Source organism: Curcuma longa, chromosome 14 (genome assembly GCF_044706935.1).
Source record: "Curcuma longa cultivar G26 ecotype Majalengka, Jawa Barat chromosome 14, ITB_CL_G26_1.1, whole genome shotgun sequence".
In the NCBI taxonomy this organism is placed as follows: Eukaryota; Viridiplantae; Streptophyta; class Magnoliopsida; order Zingiberales; family Zingiberaceae; genus Curcuma; species Curcuma longa.
Window position 1 is genome coordinate 3,673,816 of NC_133874.1, and position 15,662 is coordinate 3,689,477.

The following is a 15,662-nucleotide window of genomic DNA, read 5'->3' on the forward strand; positions in this document are numbered from 1 at the left end:
ATAGTAGTGAGATGTTGTGAGTGACCTTAGTGGAACTCCATTTTTGTATGCTTTTGAGAGTGAGAGAGGGATTATCACCTAGGGAGGTTCTTTCATGTACTAATCTCCCAAGTAGGAAAAAAATGAGGTTCTTTTCATGCTTAATCTCCTCAAGTTGTAGGAAGTCACCATGCTTGATTGACTAGTGTAAGAATTGGATTTATCAATGTCTTGATCCTTGCAAATTTAATGATCTTAGTTAATTATCTTTTACTATTTTCGAGGTATTGCTAGAAAATTAATTTGGAGATGATTTTTATTTTATTTTTTCGTTTTGTTTATTTATCCAGGACATACAAGAATGTTGGTGCAGGGAGTACTAATCTGCTTCTAGGATTTTGATGTTTGAAAGTATACCTAGATTTGATTAGTTTGACTAATGGTTGGTCCAAACGGGACCTAATATTTGGATGTGAGTAAAGTCTAGTCAGGTCAAAGTTGACCAAATCACTAGCAAAAAGTCCTAGTCAGTTGGATCAAGCAAAGAGAAGTCCTAGTTGGAGGCTAGGAAGGAGAAGTCCTAGTTGGATGCTAGACAAGAAGTTCTAGTGAGTAAAGCTGGGCAAAAAGTCTTGGTGAGTGAAGTTGGACAAGAAGTGAAACTAGACAAGAAGTCCTGGTGAGTGAAACTGGACAAGAAGTCCTGATCTGTCAGATTGGGCAGATAAAAAATCTACTAAGTGGTCAATCATAATTGGAAGTTAGGCAAAGAAAAGTCTAAGTAGGTCAAGAGTGATCGGATGTTTGGTAAGTGGGAAGTCTACCGAATGACTAGTCCTAACTAGAAGTTAGATAAGGATAAGCCTAGTAGGTTAGACCTACAGGGTAAGGCTTAGGTAAACTTAGTAGGTCAGACAAATTATATTTAGGTTTAGATTGCTTGTTTGTGTGTATATTAATCTTGTAGGAACCAGGAGCTAAAAGTAAGACTGAAGAAGCATAAGAGAAGCAAACAGAAGCAGCTAAATCAAGTCCGAAGTCAACTCAAGTCAAACCTAGTTAAACTCACTTCGGGTGCCCGGATCATACTCCGAGTGCCCGGACGGTCCAAGCGCCCCTAGATGATCCAGAAGTCCAAGAAGAATCAACCTCGAAAAAGATCGACAAAATCAGATATGATTAGATCGGTCTAGGATGCTAAAAAAGTGATCCGAGCGTCCAAAATGGTTTATAAGGCATATACGTCCAACACCAAGGCAAAATCCTAATTCTACCATTATCTCATCCTGCGATGTTGTTGAACACGAATGAAGCCTTGCTCATGCAATCGAGACAACTCCAAGAAGGGTGCACTGTGCTCAAGACTTCTAAATTGGCTTACATGAGTGTTTGCTTACTTTTATTATGTGTAATTTACTTTCCCTATTATTATTCGGACTGTAAGATGAATTTCTCTGTCTATGAAAAGAGTTCCGAAAAGAAAACCACAGTGGATGAGTGTCTCCTGTACATAGGCCTTGGATATACTAACTTTGGGGGTTATAAATCAAGTAAAATCCGTGGATCTTTTGTGTTATGTTTAATTCCACTGCAAGTGTATTTGATAGAATGAATGATCGAATGAGCGAGATTCACCCCCATCTCTCGCACACGCATCGTTCCTACAAAGAATAAGTATAGTGAATTTTTTATAACCATCATTTTGTTGTGATAATTAGGCTTATACATTTGTATTTTTTGATCTCTCATGAGTTTAAATTAGCGTTTATATCATATTTTATGAGTTGGAGTCATTCTTATACTTTAATACAATTTATCTCATTTTTACGATATTTTATCTAAATGTTCGAATGTGATTTGGTAGGCAATCAAAGGGTCATGGATTTGAGTCAGATCAATCCAAATTGGGTTCAAAGCCAAGGGTAGAGAAGGGAGATAATCCGGGCCATCCATTCAAATCTTAGAAAATCTAGGTCATCCATCAAGATCCGAGCTAACCAACTCAAGAGATGAGAGATCACCATCGATGATTAGATACAGGCCTTTGATTCACATCCAATTTAAACCTAGTCGTTGATCAAAATCTAGAGAAACTGAAGGCATTCATTCAAAATCTGAGGGAATTTAAGTCAGTCATCAAAGATCTTGTCCATTCGAATCAATGGAAAGATTAGAAACTTCGATTTAGATCTGAGCCCTTGGTTCGACTATGCAACTACGTGGTCATTCTCTCTTGGCTACTTAGTTAGGATCTAGTTATATTGCTTGATTGCCCAACTAGGATTGAGTTATCTTACTTGGTAGTATTGATGTAATTTGTCATTTGATCATGTGGCCACTTGATCATTCTCTCCTAGCCTCTCAAGTGGGATTGAGCTATCTTGCATAGTGGTGTCAGGGGGCGCTCTATCATTTGGTCACTTGACCATTCTCTCGGGTTCCCGATTGAGATCGAGTCTCTCTTAGTTGCCCGACTAAAATCGAGTTATCTTACTTGGTGGTGTCAAACGGCACTTTGTCATTTGATCGTGCGGCCACTTGATCTTTTCTTGGCTTTCCGGTTGGGATCGAATCATCATTCGTAGTCTCCAGACTATGATCAACTTATCTTACTTGATAGTGTTAGGGTGCTTTGTCATTCGGTCATTCAATGCTCGCCCACTTGGCCATTTGCACGCTTGGTGCTCGGGCACCCGTCTGGGATCAAACCATCTCTCTTGGTTGCATGTTCAAGATCGAGCCTTCTCTTCCGATCAGTGGTTATGAATTATGCTATTATATCCTCTCCCTGGCCTCACTAGTCTTCTGAGCCGAGGGATCAAGGTATTCTTCCCTACTATCCCTAGACAGGTAAAAATTATTATTTTAGTGTTCTGATATCCGGATTGGTGTTCTAGTGTTTTGGTATACCTATCCTACCCCGACTCCATGGGATCGAATTGCTCTCCCTAGTGGGGCTGAAATTGATTTTCTGGCATTTTGGAATTCCTATTATCCTTGAATGGGTTGGGATTGATGTTCTCACATTCCTAGTATCCCTCCAACACTCTCTTCCCGAGGGTGTCAAGATCTGGGTTATGGTATTTGATATTGTGATATTCCTGTTATCCCTCCAACTACACAGGATGAGTTCCTCTCCCTAGATAGGTCAGGATATTTATTTTGTTTTCGTATTTCAGTTATCCCCCCAACTTCATGGGATTGAGTTTCTCTCTTTGGGTAGGTCGAGATTTGTATTCTGGTAATCGATATTCTAGTATTCATGTTATCCTCCCAGCTCTGTAGGATCGAGTTTCTCTCTCCGAATGAGTCGAACTATATGTTCTAGTATTCGATATTTTAGTATTCCTATTATCCTCCAACTCCGCGGGATCGAGTTCCACTACCCAAGTGGGTCGGGATTTATGTTTTGGTATTCGATATTCAATATTCGATATTCGGTATTCTGATATTTTTGTTATCCCCCAACTCTTTGTGATCAAGTTTCTCTCTGAGCGAGTCAGGATTTGTGTTTTAGTATTCATGTTATCCCCTCAATTCCGCGAGATTAAGTTCCTCTCTCCGGGCAGATTGTGATCTGCATTCTAGTATTTAGTATTCTGATATTCCTGTTATCCCCCCAACTCTACGAGATCGAGTTCTTCACTTCGGATGGGTCGAAATCTATGTTTTGGTATTCAGTATTCAGTATTCTGGTATTCTTGTTATCCCCTAATTCCATGGGATTGAATTCCTCTCTCCGAGCAGGTCAAAATTTATGTTTTGGTGTTGTTTTGACATTCAAGTGTATCCTCACAACTGTCGGATTGAGCTTCTCTCTAGATCAATGCGAGATTAGCGTTCAGATGTATCCTCATGACTACGGGATCAAGCTTCTCTCTCCTATCAATCGGGATTGACATTCAAGTGTATTCTCACGATCGCGAGATCAAGCTTTTCTCCCCGATCGGGGAGGGATTCGCATTCAAGTATATCCTCATGACCGTGGAATCGAGCTTCTCTCTGAAATAGGGCAGGATTTGCATTCGGATCTATTCTCATGAGCTTCTCTTCCCGGTTTGGGCGAGATTGACATTCGGGTGTATACTCACAATCATGTTGAGATTCTCTCCCTAGTCAATGTGAGATTGACATTCTGGTTTTCTTTTCATCCTCTGATCTCACAGAATTGAGCTCCTCTCCTTAGATAGAGTTGTATCAATGTTTTGATACTTTAATATTCTTATAATCCCCCGACTTTGCGAGATTGAGCTCCTCTCCTTGAACAGTAATGGATCAGTGCTATGACAATTTGATATTCTTATTATTCCTTGACCTTGTGGGATTGATCTTCTCTCCCCGGGCGAGTCTGGATCAATGTTGATATTCTAGTGTTCTTATCATCCCTCGTCCTCGTAGGATCAAGCTACTCTCCTCAGGCGGGTATGGATAGGTGTTGGTGTTCTGATGTTCTTATGTTCTTATCATCTCTAACCTGGTGAGATTGAGCTCCTCTCCTCGAGTGGGTTTAGATCGGTGTTGATGGTATGTTCTTATCATCCCCTGACCGCGTGGGATCGAGTTCCTTTCCCTGAGCATGTCTAGATTGATGTTGTTGTTCTAGTGTTCTTATCATCCCTCAACCTCACAAGATTGAGCTCCTCTCTTTAGGTAGGTCTGGATTAGTATTCCGGTGTTCTCATTCTCCTCACAACATCCCTGAAAAGACTTTGCTGCTTGAGAACATCCCTGCTCGGGAACATCTCCAAAAAGACTTGACAAACCTGCCTTACAACCTCACTACCAGCTAGCATACAAGAGCATCCCAGATCGGGAACGTCCTGTACATGCCGACCTGGGTCACAGGAACCTCCCCTCTTGGGAATATCCCTGGGAGGTCAAATCCCTTTGACTTATAATTTAAATTGTCTCTGATAGGCAGCAAGTGGAGGTGTCGGCCTGCATCATTTATATCTGGCCACGCCCGCAGTTAGACCTTGTCATTTATTCCTCAACTAGGCTAAATGGGAGGAGGCATATGATGTACCTTGCAATCCCCACCCGAGCATATATATCCAAATAGATCTACATGTACTTACTAGAGACATATCCAAGAAGGCAAGAGGATGAACCAGAAGGTAGAATTATCAGAAAGAGACATTGCGGCTTGGAAATATTCCCATCCGAGAATATACTCTAACAAGCATATACCTGTTTAAGAATGCACCTTAGGAAAGACTGACTCTATTATCCTGTAGCCCACTACCTGCTAGCACACTAGAACATTCTCATCCAAGAATGTCCTCTGTATGCCAGTTTAGGTCATGAGAACATCCCCGCTCGAAAATATCTCTCACGGACCTGACCCCTCCACCTCTTAAATCTAATCATTCTTACTAATAATGTCTTAAGCATGAGTTTGATAGGAGCAATGATATCATAAGCATAGATTTGTCAGAAGTTGTCAAAGAGAGCACTGATGTCAGCAGATTGTACATGCAAGGCTTCATGTACTATGAGAGAAAGTCAACCTTGGGCCCATACTTGAGCACGTCCTCTGTGCATGGCCATGCCTCTGATAGAAGACAATGGCGGCCTTACGATCAACCCATACCTTTGATCACCTATAGCACACGTGACAACCTATATGGAGAGTTTATCTCATTGGTATATAAGATGAGTTGTGTGTAGCAAGAGGAAGGGAATGAAAGGGTAATTGATACTACTTGAAATGCTTCTTGTTAGGTTGCAAGGGTACAAACATAGTCTCACATCTAAAACACATGGGAAAGATCATGGGTTTAAAAGGATGGAAAGTATCTCCATTGGTATGAGACCTTTTGGGGAGAGCCCAAGAATAAAAACCATGAGGGCTTAGGTCCAAAGTGGACAATATCATGCCATTATGGAGATACGAACATCCTTTTGGACCCAACAATTGGTATCAGAACGAGGTCGCTATTCACCGGACTAATCGCCGGATGAGCCAGGATCCAGATCTAACCATGTGGGGACCCTCTGGAAAAAACAAAGGAAGTAGGGGCCGGAGGCTCGGACCATGAGGGACATGGCAGCCGGACCATGAGGGACATGGCAGTCGGACCATGAGGACATGGCAGCCGGACCATGAGAAATGGTAGGGGAGCTTCCAATGGTCCTTTGTTTGAGGGGGGGATTGTTGGGTTGCAAGGGTGCAAACATAATCTCACATCTAAAACACATGGGAAAGATCATGAGTTTAAAAGGATGGAAAGTATCTCCATTGGTATGAGGCCTTTTGGGGAGAGCCTAAGAACAAAAATCATGAGGGCTTATGCCCAAAGTGGACAATATCATGTCATTGTGGAGATACGGACATCCTTTTGGACCCAACACTTCTGTGTCACTAAGTTGATCCGCTCAACTTCTTTTCTCTTAAGCCTGCTTCTCCGAAGGAGGCAACCTTTCATTTTTCAGTTTTGTGCTGACTTGATATAATCAGAGGGGTCACACCAGTTCTCCGCTGACCGATGTTGACTTGCATGCAGGAGATCCTCTCAAGTGCGAGGGATCAACAGCTCTATCAAATTTAGATCCCAAGGAAGCGGTACGATTAAGCAGGAAAGGAGGTGGAGGTGTTGACCCATATCATCCACCAAAATACTTCACTATGTCCATTCACTTGTCTAACCAACTAGAATCGCACTTGAGTTGGCTCAAAGGATCATCGGAAAGAAAAACTCATTGAAGGGCCAGTTGAGTTGCAATCAATTAAAACAAGTTTGAGTCAATTGAAAATGTGAAAGTTGTTGGTGGATAAGTTTGAAATCTTATTTAAGTTAATTGATTGGATACAATTGAGTTGAATGAAAAAATTTTGAGTTGGTCGGATGCAAATTGAGTCATGTGAATATTAATTAGTTGTTAGTCGATAATATTTTCTTATCAGAATTTCAGTCGACTAATTATCAACATTTGAATCAACTGATCGCAGTTGTATATCCAAATGAAACAGTGTCATCTTTTATTCAAATGCACTCTCAATGCGCAAGAGGATTTCGGATTTAAAATTCATACAATACACCACAAGTATTCGATACTGTTGATATCTCTTCTTTGAGCTTCAATTTCTATATTATTTAAGAAATATAATTATACAAGATCTCTCTACCTCTACCAAAATATTTTTTTTCTTTTGTTGAAATTTCAAGTTTAATCCACAGAACAGATAGTTGGGTATGGATTACGACCTAGAGGAGTTACATTAAATAATTATATTAGTAAATTTTTTTTATATTTGTTCTTATTATTTTGTTGTATGTACTCCACCTTGAGCATATAAAATAAAGAAAAGTGATTTAACCTTGCACTAATATATGAGAGAAAATAAATTTAAATTTGTAGATCAAGGTGTTATTCACTATTCACACTTTCCCTCTCTAATTGTAGGATCATTGCTTAATCCTTGCATCAACAGGAGGAAACTCTAAGAAAGATAGAATTATCGACAAGAGTAGACAATTACAACAACAGTATACTCTAGCGAAGCACCAATTCGTACTAGGGAAATGACATTCCGCACGGAAAAGGTGTTGCTGTAGAAGTTAGAATGAGCAAACTTCAATTCAGAACTAGAGGTAAAAAAATAACCCTTTAAAGCACATAAATTAAAGTTGCTTATGTGGTCCATGCCCCTAATTCTACTCCATGGATTGTCGATCTGTTATATGAATCACTCTCGCATTCCACTGTAAAATCTTCAACTTGAACCCTTTAAAAGAACTTCCCTACAAGTTATGCAACAATAAGAGTTTAAGACCCAAAAAAAAACCAACAAGCTTGGAAAAGAAAATAAAACCCTATGGAAGTTAAGTTTAGGAGTTTGAATTAAAAACTAGACATTTTGATGGATGGAGTTAAGTTTATAAGATGAAATTTAAAAAATTAGAAACTTTTAAGGGTTAAATATGAGGTTAAAATATTTTGGAACCATGACAATAAAATTTAAAATCGGAAAAGAAAATTGTAGGATAGTTAAACTGTAGAAGCCTTGGATCCATGTTTATATTTTGGAGTCAAAATTGGAATGGGAGAGTAAGAAATTAGTAAAAGTATGGGGCTTAACAATGGTTATATTATGTAAAAGATAAAAATTACAAAACTTCGATGATCATATTAGCATATTGACAATCAATAATTGGATAAGAAAAAGAAATATACAATAATTTAAGGAGTGAATCCTAATAATATAAAATTTACTTTGCCATTTTATAATAGTTTTAATTAATAATTATCATAGATGATTGGGTTGATTAAAAAACTTTGAGGGACCATTTATAATGTATTAGAAGATGAGAGGATCAATTTATAATATTGACAAATGATAAGTTGGATAGAAAACGGCAAATCCATATTTTAAGAGACAAATTGTAATAATCTGAAATACCAAGGGACAATGTGTAATATTTTCAATTGAAAAGTTTTAAAAAATTATCCGCCAATTAAAAAGTCTGTATCAAATTATTATATTACTAAATTTTAAAGATCAACTTGTGATGCTTGATTAATAAAATTTTATTAAGTAAAAAAAAGAGAAAAATGTAAAATGTAAAATTTTAAGTATTAAATTTGTAATCATGTAAAAATGAAATAGAAAATTAGAAGGGTTAAATTATTATATATTTCAAATGATTGTGTAAATGAAAGCAACATTGCTTGCATCACTGTTGTAAGTTTATTTGTGAGAGCTGACGATTGGACCAAACCGGACACGTCTCGATCCAATCCAACCAAAATTGAACTGTGTCTAGCATATTGGATCGGTTTTGGTCACGTCATGTTAGACTTGACTTGCTTCGTGAATCAAAATCGGATGAAGGTGGCTCGATTGGAGGGTTGAGTTGGAGATCACTTGACTTGTTTCGTGAATCAAAATCGAATGAAAGTGGCTCGATTGGAGGGTTGAGTTAGAGATCGCATAAATTGAAGATGAGGATGACTAAGATGTCTAGTTTAACTATAACATTTTGAAATAAAAAATGTAAATATTAAAAGTTATAAAATATAAAATTAAATAACATTTTTTTTCATATTTCTCTTATTATTCATCCATTTTTATTTTTTATATATTTTATATTATTTAATTAAAAAATCCTAACAGGTCTTCTTATTAAGTAGAGCCAGAGTGCACGAGGGAAAAAAATAAAAAATAAAAAATAAAAAATGATAAAAATCAAGAAGGATACTTTTTTTTTTCAATTGGTCGAAAGACTTTGATTGTTTTTTAAATCAAAGAAGAGCATCTTTTTTTCCCAAACATCAAAAGAGCGCTCCAGTTTAATTATTTATCAGAAGGACACTTCACTCATGTGAAATGACATAACTATCTTCTACAACTACAAGATATATTGTTGTAATTGTAACAACTATAATTTCATAGTTACTACAATTATAACAATTGTAACAGTTATAAAATCGTAATTACTATGATATGAAAAATAATTTTACATAAAGAGGATTAAAATTCTTTTGAGCTTTTGAAAAATCTTTAAATGATATTTTTTGAGTCTAAGATTAGACCGTTATAAGTTGCATTCGATAACAAATGTAGATGTCTGAATGAACTTCAATTTGATATATTGTGCATTTCGTAGTTTAATCCAAAAAAAAAATTATGACCTCTCAAAGCTTACTTAACATTCACAATTGTAGCAATTTCAGTTTCGTAGTTGTTACAATGTGTCTCCGATTCAAGATTTATGCAGAAAATATAAAAAAGATAATAATAAAAATAATATAGTAGAGGATAGTTGAGTAATTGTATATGTAAAAAATTAAAATGGATTCTTTAATATATGTAAACTATATGTAAAATTAATATAGTTTATCTTTGCATAAAGTTGCTTTTATGTGGTTCGTGCTCCTAATTCTATCCCTCTCGCGTTCCATTATAAAATCTTCTTTAAAGACAAAGAACCCTGTAGAAGAAAATAAAACCCCGTGGACACCTTTCATAAATAAAAACATATAAAAATTTAGGAGTTAAAAAAAATTGATGGAAAAGTTGAGTTTATAAGATGAAATTTAAAAAATTAGAAACTTTTAGGGGCTAAATCTGAGGTTAAAATATTTTAGAAGCATGACAATAAAATTTAAAATCGGAAAAGAAAATTGTAGGATAGTAAAAAAATATAAAGGCAAAAATCAAAGGGCAGCGTAAATTATACAAATCATTAAAAAATATTCTTTTTAAAAAAAAACTCAAAAGGGAATCCCACTTTTCAAAATAGTTTTACTTTCAGTGTTGTTGTAGCAATTACAGCTCATTGGTACAATATGTAATAGCTACGGAGGATATGTAAAAAATTAATTAATTAATTTTATTTTAATCAAAATATTCTTTATCAACTTATTAAAATTGCTAAAACTTCATTAAAATTGATTTAAATTAATCAAAATCATTTTAAAATAATTATAGAAGCTACTAATATAATTGTTATACAATTGTAGAAACTACTTAGATAATTGTTACATAATTATAATTAATTCTAAATCCTAACTCTTAATACTTTTATATCAAAATACTCTTTATCAATTTAGTTAAAATAATATTAAATGTTATAAAAATATAAAATTAAATAACTATTTTAATTTTTTATATTTCTCTTATTATTTATCCATTTTTATTTTTTATTTTTATATATTTTAAAAGATTTATATTATTTAATTAAGGAAAAACTCCAACAAATTTTATAATTAGAATTGTAAATGATTTAAATATTCATGAATAAATTTGATGATTGAATAAAATTTATTTATATTTATTTAATATACTTAAATTTGATTAAACAAACATAGTTAATCAAAAACTAAATAAATAAATTTAAATATATGTATGATTGTTAATATTTGTAAATAAAAATTATGAATAATATTTAATTTATCAATAAATTTTATATCAAATTTAAATAAAAATACAAATAGTAATATTAAATTCATTAACTAACTAAATAAATTTAAAAATATTAAAATACAAACCAACTAAATAAATTTAAAAATATGAAAATTTTAAACAGGCTCAAGCTTAAATAACTATTTTCATAACTTAATTTAAATTTGACTTATCGACATGGTCAATCCAAAATATAATCGAATTTCCAAAATAACTGAATATAAATTTTTTAATTCGGTCGATTCGGTCAGTTTATTCGGTTTAACCGAATTGTTGCTCACCCCGAATTTTGACAAGCGATGAGCATCTAAGGATTTATTCAATAATTTTTATTTGTACAATGCACGTTCTCTTCTTTGTGCCCCAACATTATCTTCTTCTGTGCCCCAACATTCCTGCCTCATCTGTAATGTTCATGACCAAACTACCAACAAGACTCAATTTACCCAAAGAGAAAAATGAACCTCATACGTCAAGACATCAAGAGCGCAAGATATATGGAAAAATAAAAAGAAAATAAAGATGGTTCAGACAGAGAATAGTAGATAAGAATCCATAATGACTATTCAACCCAACATACCTTATAGAATACTTTGCTTCGTGCAAAACCACAAAGAAGCTGTCGCCAAAACTGAAAGTCAAGCCCTTCCAACAGTTTGACCAGTTCTCAATTTATTTTTCTGAAACTCTCAGACACCTTATAGTACCAACAACAGAAGGTGACTGCGTGCAAATCTTGAGTCACAGCCGCTGATCGAGATATGAATCTCGGGGGGAATTTGGGCCCGCACCAAGGTACTCTGCTACACCTTCAGAAACTCCACCAACCCAGTTGTTTAGCCATGACGCGCTGCGTGTCAACCAACCAATTTGAGTGGGTGAATTTGCTTCCATGGCACTCTTCCTCTCTTCTTCTAAGAGCATATCATGCCACCTCTTTGACATGTATTCCTTCACTGCTTCAACACCTTGGATGACAACTTCCATTGGGGGGATGACTAATGGGTTTTCGTCCAAATTGAGCTTCGTCAACTTGTCTAGCCGGATAAATGTATCAGGCAATGCATGTATCTGATTGTTACTAAGATCAAGTTCCCTGAGGCTGATCAGATCGCCGAAAGTAGCAGGGAGCTCTTGTAGGTCACTGAAGTTTCTACTAACATTCAAAATCTCAAGATTTATTAACTTCCCGATGGCATGTGGAAGTCCTCGAAGTTGATTGAAGTGAGCATCCAAAAGGCGCAGGGATATCATCTCACATATGGATGTGGGAAGAGAACGTAGTTTATTAAGGTGGATCCATAATTTCTGTAGATTCTGCATCTCATATCCTATATTAGTTGGCAAATAAGCTAGTTCATTATAACTTGCATCCAGCTCAACCAAGGACCTGAAGTTAATGAAAACTAAAATGAGTCTCTCTAACAACAAGCTCATGGATATTTCATATGAACTTTTCTTTTCAGCAATACCTGCATTTTGAGATGCTATCTGGCAAAGATTTGAGCTTGTTACCAGATACATCAAGAATCTTCATTTTTAGCAACAGTCCAATGGAATCAGGCAGCATAGTGAGGCTGTTGGACGACAGTCTAAGTTCCTCCAGACATTCTAACCCTGCTATAGCATCTGGAACAACCTGTAACAAAATCAAAGAGATCCGAGATGTTTAGTGTGTTCTTGGCAACAATCAAGCTGCAAGAAGTTTCATTGAGTATTGAATAGTAGATGGCCAAATAATAAGAGATAATATCTTGAGTCTGGAAACATGAAACTAATGGAAATGGGAAAAAAAAGTGTTTGGCCATTATATTATATTCTCTGGAACAATGTGTATATTCACATTCACTAGTGATTCCTTTGGAAGATTGACCAGAACACACCCCTGAAATTTTGTTTTTACCTAACAACTCTTCAATTATTGGGTTTCTCAAAATTATGCTCTTTACTGTTTTTCATCCCGTTTTACCCTCAATCTAAATCACATACCCATTGATGCGGAGGTAAATAAAGATCCACATGGCGGGTCCTTAACTTGATCAACGTAGATTCTATAGGCGTGTCAATTGCCAAGCCGACTCGACTAACCGAGTTATCAGCCTCATCAAAGAGTCTTCTCGACAAAGGCCGACTCTCCAGTCTTCCCGATGAAGATAGACTTCCCAGTATTCCCCATGAAGGTCGACTCGATCTCCAGTCTTTCTGATAAAGGCCGACTCCCCAATCTTCTCTATAAAGACCAACTCTCTAGTCTTCCTCATGAAAACTGACTCTCTAGTCTTTCTGACAAAGACAGACTCCCCAGTATTCCTCATGAAAGCCAACTCTCCAATTTTTCTAATAAAGACTGACTCCCTAGTCTTCTCTATGAAGGCCAACTCTCCTGTCTTCCCCATGAAGCGCGACTCTCTAGTCTTCACGACAAAGAACGACTCTACAGTCTTCCCCATGAAGGTCGACTCTCTAGTCTTCCGAACAAAGGCCGACTCCCCAGTGTTCCTCATAAAGGCTGATTCTCCAATCTTCACCACGAAAGATGACTCCCCAGTCTTCCTCACAAATGCCGACTTTCCAATCTTCCCCATAAAGGTCAACACCCCAGTCGACTCAGCCTCGCCGAATCGACACTCTTGCTCCTCTCCTCTCATCCTCGCGGAACCGACACTCTTGTCTAGTCGGCTCAGCTCTACTGACCCGACATCTCTCCGCTTAACATGTTAAACCCCTGGATCAAGTCCCCCAATTAATATTGGTCAGCGACACGCGAAACCTCACATGGGTTATCATAACATATGGAACAACAAGACCTCTATAGTGTGATCTCACACGATCTTCTACAGGATAGGACGAGGGTGATTTAACTCGCAGACATGGCAATGGAACACTTACCTTACTATGATAGGACACCCTATTAAGGAAGCGAGAATGTACTATTCTTGGTGCTATAAAAGGGGCTCGCTGCTGTGGACAAAGGTATGCGAATAGATACACATTCATAAGTTATCCCTCAATTCTCTCCCATTCTTATTGTTTCTTCTACCTCCCTTGCTAGAGACTTGACTTAAGTGTCGAAGTGACTAGGCCAGGGCACTTCTAACCCTCATTCTAATCCCCTGCCTTTCTTAAGTTTTACAGGCTCTTCGATCGTTCCAACTCTCCATTAGTGTTCAACGACTATGTCAACAAAGAACACAGTTCACTGGTGGTTCATCCTCCGGCAATCTCAAGCAGAAACACCCATGCAAGTTGATTCTGCAGGGGCAAACTTTTCTACACTATTACCATGTGTGAGACTCAAAATTGGACATTTTGAGTGCAAAATGACTCATCCATACTTTAGTTTGTTGCACGCTTGCTATATACATTGCAAAGAGAAGTTCACGTAAGCAATGGCAGAGCCAGCCCGCATGATCTACTTGGGCTGACCCCGAACTCTGGGTTACGCCGATGGTACACCCCGGGCTACCTTCTTTGTTCTCTTAAAATTTCTTTTCTCTCATCCGTAAATCCAAATTTTTTTCTTTTTCAACGCCGTCAGCCCCTAGGCTATAGCCCAGGTAGCTACAAATGTGGCTCCGCCCGTGCACGCAAGAGATAGATCTCCATTCATTCCATCTCTATCAACATATTGCTGGCCTGGAATCAAGGAATCAGCTTTATTTGAATCTCATCTTTTGTGGTTTTCATCATTGTCTTGGTCTATATTTTCATGTAACAAGCTGTGCGCATATAGCATCTATGTTTTAGTTTGAGTTATAAAGGTACCAGGATTATGCAAGCCATCCCCTAGAATTTGCGAATTATGAAACTACAGAAGATAGAAGCAGACCTCGAGCAGATTGTCGGACAAGTTGAGAGAGATTAAGCCTCGCAGCTTCCCAAATGCCTCCGGTAGATACATCAGTTGTTGTCCAGACAGATCCACCCTATCGGAGCACTTGTCCGTCCCTTCTCGCAGTACAGCAATCACCTTCTCGTTCACTTCCTTTCCCTCCTCCTGCACCATCGCAGAACCCTCCTTATCGCCCTCAGCACGACCGGCATCATACATCTTCACCAACCTCGCCTCGGCCTCCCTCAGAAGCCTCCATACCCCTCGTGCATCTCGTCCAGTTGAATCACGGCGCGCAGGGCGACCTTCTCCCTCTCCGCTCTGGCCCTGAACTCCTCCCGCTCCGCCCGCCACCGGACCAAGTCCGCCCCCTCGGGGCGCTGTGCATCGATCTCCTCGAGCTGCCGGTCGAGCTCGTCGTCGATGGAACTGACCCGGGCGCGAGCGGCGTCGACCGCCTCGTGGTCGGGGCGGTCGCCGAGGGCGCGGAGCACGGAGCGGGCCTGGGTGACGTCGGCCACGGAGGCGGCCATGGAGGAGATCAGGGCTGGCTGCTGGAGGAGGGGAAGACGTTGCATCAGCTCGACCTCGTCATCGCGGTCGGGGGGAGGCGGCTGCTCGATATCGTCGTGGACGAGGGGGCTCTGGGCATGCTTGAAGGAGGGGACCTTGGGGAGGCGAGACATGACGTAGGAGAGGATGGGGAAGGAGTTGGGGTTGGGATCCATGGCGTCGACGGAGAATGGGTGAAGCAAGAAATCGGAAGGAAGGAAGAAGGATGGGGAGATGAAAGGCGAGCGAGACCGATTCCTTCGGGGTCGGCTAGGAGATGGACTCAGGGCCGGCTATTGCATCCATGACCATGCATGCCACCGTCGGGCATCGCACAGATCTCTCCTTTCGTGCCGTTTCATTAAATTAATTTATGCGTGAATACAATAA

General features: G+C 38.3%; 1 pseudogene; it reads right to left on the reverse strand.

Annotated features, from left to right (window-relative positions):
• Positions 1–11,629: 11,629 nt before the first annotated feature.
• On the reverse strand, positions 11,630–15,451 carry LOC141845643 (plant intracellular Ras-group-related LRR protein 3-like; annotated as a pseudogene).
• Between the last annotated feature and the right edge of the window lie 211 nt (positions 15,452–15,662).